Consider the following 6,164-nt stretch of genomic DNA (forward strand, 5'->3'; position numbering starts at 1 on the left):
CAGCCATTGTCGCCATTTCTAGCCTCCCCCTCCAACTTCCTCTACCCAATCCCATTCCCCTCAACCCCAACCTATCCCAAGCACACTGGCAGACCACCATGCACACAGGACAACACACTGGAGTGGTTCAGGCAAACACAAGCACGATACATCATCCCACAGGCACTCACACAAACACCATCCAGAATCAGATATACCAACATCCACTGCCTCCACTGTGTCCCCCTCATCCACCTCCCTTCCAGTAGCATCTACCCTCACACCTGCATACACTACATCCTCATCCACTACCACACACCCCTCACTGGCAGTCACCACCCCCACGACCATGCACACGTCCCCTGTGTCCTCTCCCACTGTGTCTGTGCCCCTCCTCCCAAAGTACACAAACACAAGCACTCAGATCCCCAACAGCCATCCACCTCAAAACAGCATCCAGCCCATGCCCCTGCACCCAAACACAGCAGACTGACACCTCCTACCACCACTCCCTCTTCCTCCACTCCCAAACCTTCATCCTCTTCCCACCTAAATGTCCCTAAGAAGCTTTTCCTCTCCAGCGTTGACCTCTTCCCTACCACTACCCCCTGTCCTTCACGTCGGGCCAGGGTGGTCAGAACCCAGGTGAGCACCTCAGCCACCCAGTCCATGACCACAGTAGTGTCGACAGCTACTACAGATGGGAGAGGATCTCGGGCACCAGGCAGCCACACTGAAAGGGTGCCTGCACCAGCAGCATCTAGGAAGGGCAAGGAGGCACCATCAGCTGCGTCTAGGAAGGGCAAGGAGGCACCATCAGCTGTGTCTAGGAAAGGCAAGGAGGCACCCCAAGCTGCTACAGGAAAGGCCAAGGAGGCACCCCCAGCTGCTACAGAGAAGGGCAAGGGGCAATCCTCGGCTGCTAACAGGAAGGGCAAGAGGCCTGCAGCCTGCACCAGCAAGCAAAAAGGACAAGAGGCCTGGTGCTGGGACTCTGTTGGAATCCCCACCAACAACCATGGTGGTTCAGCCATCCGAGGCTGCAGGGGAAAGGCTGGAGCCTCCCCCCACCACTCCCAGCACCGCCACCAGCACCGCTACCAGACCACTGCCAGCAGCAGCAGCAGCCCCAGTGAGCAGCCGTCTGAGGCTGCAGGGGAAGGGCTGAAGCCTCTCCCCACCACTGCCAGCACAGCCACCAGCACTGGCGCCAGCACTGCCGCCAGCACCACTACCAGCACCACTGCCAGTAGCAAGAGCCCCAGTGGGCATCCAACTGAGGCTGCAGGGGAAGGGCTCGAGCCCCCCCACCACTGCCAGCACCGCCACCAGCACTGGCACCAGCAGCAGCAGCCACAGTGGGCAGCCATGCAGGGGAAGGGCTGCAGCCTCCCCCCACCACTGCCAGCTCCACAAGCAGCACCGCCACTGCCACCACTGAGCAGCAGTCACAGCTGGCGGCAGTGTGTAGTCCTGCATCCTTAGGCTGTTGTGTGGCCTGGCCCCTGCAAATCCTGTGGGTCTGACACCAAAGTGAGAGACTGTGACCTTGCACTCCCCAAGATCTGCATCACTGGGCACAGTGCCCCCTCCAGAACCAGTGGAAGAAGCCATCCACTCACCCCATCCTTCCCTGGCTGAAGCACACTGGGCACAATGCCCCCTCCAGAATCAGTGGAAGAAGCCATCCACTCACCCCATCCTCCACAGGATAAAGCACACTAGGGACAATGCCCTCTGCAGAACAAGTGCAAGAAGCCATACCTTCACTCCATCCTTTCCAGGATGAAGCACACTGGGCACAATGCCTCCTCCAGAACCAGTGGAAGAAGCCATCCACTCACCCCATCCTTCCCAGGATGAACCACACTGGGCACAATGCCCCCTCCAGAACCAGTGGAGAAGCCATCACTCACCCCATCCTCCACAGGATGAAGCACACTGGGCACAATGCCCCCTCCAGAACCAGTGGAAGAAGCCATCCACTAGAGAGACTGTGGCCTTGCCCCCCCCAGGACCAAGCACAGGGCATATTGCTCCCCCCAGAGCATGTAGGCAAACCACCCACTAGAGAGACTGTGGCCTTGCACTCCCCAGGACCAAGCCATGGGCAAACCACCCACTTGAGAGACTGTGGCCTTGCACTCCCCAGGACCAAGCAGTGAGCAAACCACCCACAAGAGAGACTATGGCCTGCACTCCTCAGGACCAAGCAGTGGGCAAGCCACCCACAAGAGAGACTGTGGCCTTGCACTCCCCAGGACCAAGCAGTGGGCAAACCACCCACTAGAGAGACTGTGGCCTTGCACTCCCCTGGACCAAGCAGTGGGCAAACCACCCACTTGAGAGACTGTTGCCTTGCACTCCCCAGGACCAAACACAGGGCATGTTGCCCCCTTAGGGCATGTGGGCAAGCCACCCACTTGAGAGACTGTGGCCTTCCACTCCCCAAGACAGAGCAGAGGGCATGTTGCCCCCTCCAGGACCAGTGGTGTTGTACCATCTTCCGGCTGAGGTGCTCCCACAATCCCCATCCCACTGAGGTGCCTGCGTATTTTCGACCTGATGCCCCTGCAGTGTTCTCTCCGTGTTGTTGTAGGAGTAAGGTGGGGCCTTGGCCTATGTGATGTGGCTCTGTGGCCCACGGACATTGAGGACTGGGCAGTGTCCCTACATTTGTAAATATGTATATACGTTTGGATTTTGATGTACTTCCTAGTATTTTTTCTTATGACACTCACTTTTTTCAAATCATTTTGTCCTAGGATTATTCCTGTGGGTTACAGGGGGAATATGTAATGTTACTGCATCTGGTATTGTGTATGGTGTTGGTGGTGGGGGTGTTGCATGTTGCATGTGTGTGACTCTCTTTTTCCTCCTCCCTCCCTTGTGTGCTAGGCAGCAGTCATCACGTGGTATTCTTTGCCAGCATTGATGTTCATAATGCAGCAGAAGGTAGACAAGCATGGGAACATGTGCAACTCATGCTCCATGATGCCGTGGTTGTTCCCTGAGTTTTCACAGGTGAGTCCTTTGACTTCTGAGATCTGTTTCCGCCAGGCTTTTGATGTCGTTGGTACCACCCCAGAAAAGTTGGCGGATAGGCCTGTAATAATACAGTGGGCGGTACATTTTCTTCCACCTAGCTGTTGGCGGTTACAGCTGTGATGCGTGTTGATTCGCCGTGGCAGTCGATGTGTTAAAGTGGCTGTTTGAATGAGCGGTTTCCGCCGTGGTCATTATTCCATTTTTGCTACCGCCGGCCTGTTGGCGGTATTACCGCTGCTTTATCACCGACCGCCAGGGTTATAATAAGGGCCTATATGTCTTCCTTGTGACTGGAGGTGGTTTCTGGAGGTTGTACGAGGACTTCTTGGATAGTCTCTTGGTTGATGGTTGTCAGCTGGTCATCCAGGTCATAGGGGTACTCCAGGACAGGTGAATCAGCAGGATAGCCATCATCCTCTGCAATGAGATGGTGTAAAATCAACCTTTCTGTGTTGTGGCAGTTGACATGTCATGTCACTGACTTGCTATTGGAGGCTCATTGTCATGTTACTTCCCAAACTTTGTTTCTGTACATCATGGTTGCAGTCTATCACCCCATTGTCCCACCTGAGTGTCACATGAGGGGAAGCTCAGGTGGTGCAATTTGCTGTGTCATATCTACTAGGTGTGATGTATGTCCTTTTTGTGGCTTGACACCATCTTGTTATTGTCAACTCTCCCTATGCATCCATTTGCATGATAGGGCCTTGCAATGGGTGTTGCTGTGGTCAAGCCACACCACCACACATGGCAGTATGCCTCTGTCCCAGTCTTACATGTTTCACATACACCCTTGTGGTACTGAGACCTTGCACCACCCCAGGGATGGCATTGTTAAGACATTATGTTGTTGTTTCCTTTGATAGCTCCCCATGTTGATGTATGTGTATGTGTGCTACATTGCAGAGCACACTTGGGCTTAGCAGATTTCCATTTCATCTTCTGTTTCAGCTAAAAGGTACATCTTCTTACACAACTATAATCTCCCCCTCAATGCAGCCATCCTTGCACCATGATGCATGAGATGCAGCATAGTGGCAGTGCAGCTAAATTGACACAGGCACAGGGGTGGTCCCAGGGATGGCCAGCATTGGTATCATTTTTTGCTGTGTACATCATTTTGTATATGACAGTGCCTGATCTTAAATTATTTCATGGACATAGCTAGTTAACTGGAGTTGAACGTAGGTCAGGGCCTCAAGCTAGTTTGATGGTGATTCTGCAGGTAAGCGTACTGGTCCCTCATTACAAGTGCTGCAGTCCTATGACCACCAGACTGCCATTGTCTATATGACCATCTCTAACAGCGCAGGTGGTAGTGGCATATGTTGTCAATTGGGATTGCCCCTTGGGACAATGGCCTGGCACAGGCAAGTTTCCAGCAGCTTACCAACTGGCAATGACCAGTATTCCGATCAAGGTATGTTCCCGCTTTTCCACCAGCTTTTGCATGATGATGAAACCCCCATGCAAAGATTGTTGTTGATGTGATGTGGTGTGGTGTGCCCCTGAGTGCCCCTTTACAACCCATGGACCTGGCATGGGCAGTGCAGGGGGTCCCATGTCCTGCCCCTTTGCCCTTTCCACTGCCTGATTTGCAGGGCTAAGAGCATTGTGTCCTGTCACACCCAATGCACCCCAAGACTGGCACCGACTCTATTTGATCCATCAACAATGTGCTAAGTGCCCCACAGAGCTACTATGAGCAGACAGATTTCCACATGCCATCCCAAAGTGTGACTCATCCTGCCAACAGCAAAGGGTACACTGCATTGGCAGTCTTACCAACACCAGACTTGCCTACGTACCATCCCCCACCCGTCAATGTGGAAGTGTAACCATTATGTTCACAGTCATACACCATGTGTTGTATGTCTGTGTTTATTTCCCCATTCCTATGTGTCTCACATGGTTGTGTCAGAGTTGTTGTGGGCTCAGCCTGTATCTGTTGTGACCTACAGTTTGCTATCTCTGGTACATATTTTCCGTAGTCGCGCATTTCTAATCAGCATCAAGATGTGTGGTTCCACATCACATCACTTTAGTTGCTCTGGGTAGTGGCACGTTTCCAGTGATACAGGACCACTATGCTATTCCCCCAGCACCTGCTCTGATTATTTTTCACTGCATCCAAGGGGGTGGAGTGGTGGCTGCCTTATGTGGATGCGTTGTTAATGTGCGGGGTGGGGGTGCTACCAGCACATGTCTGGGTACTGTTGGGACAGTTGCAATGAATAGTGTGCTGTAAAATGCAGCACACATGTGTTTGGGCAATGAGGCAAGACACTTGCAAGGTGTTACTGCAAGGGACACCACCATGACATAATCCCAGGAATGGAATTGACTGACTTCTTAGTCTCTGATTTCTTGGTCGTGTCGGTAGAGTTAATTTGAATATATGCGAGAGATGTTGTGATGACACAACAAGAGGCACAGTCATTAGACATGTCATCCATCCCATCTGCTGCATATACATTTAGGTATTTAGCCCTGATGTTTGACATATGTCTATGCTCTCTATGTTTTGTGGTACATGGCACCACCAAGGGGTAGGTGCATGTGGAGCTTACGTCAGCATGGTGCAACTTGCTTCATGTGCAATGAGTCCCCCAGCGCTCCTTTGACATGCATTGTGTGTGTCCTAGGTGCCTCCCCCTTCTTGCACTTGACAATTTAGCATTAATTTCCCCCATGTAACTTACCCTGCATTTGTGGTGTTTCCTGGTAGTCTGCGCTGTCCAGGAGGAGGACCTGGATGAGCTGGAGGAGATGGTCACAGCGGTCATGCAAGAGGAGCTGGTCACTGGAATCGCAGGGCAGTGCAGACTACCAAGAACTACAACAAATGCAAGGTAAATTGCAAGGGGGGACTATCTGGAATCTCACAAATGCAGAAGGGTGAGACACTTAGGACACACTCAATGCATGCTAAATGGTTGCATCAGAACACATAGGCCCTGAATCAAAATGCCCCCTCGCCACCCAAGCCACACTTGGGTGTGCATGCACTCCGACATATACAGAACGTGGAAATACACCACTTACTATGGCTTTACACCACATTGTAAATGTGCAACAAATTGCCAGGAAGGGACATGCAATTAGTGTCATTATGCAACACCCATTGCATATTGTCA

This window comes from Pleurodeles waltl, chromosome 11 (assembly GCF_031143425.1).
Source record: "Pleurodeles waltl isolate 20211129_DDA chromosome 11, aPleWal1.hap1.20221129, whole genome shotgun sequence".
NCBI classification, from domain to species: Eukaryota; Metazoa; Chordata; class Amphibia; order Caudata; family Salamandridae; genus Pleurodeles; species Pleurodeles waltl.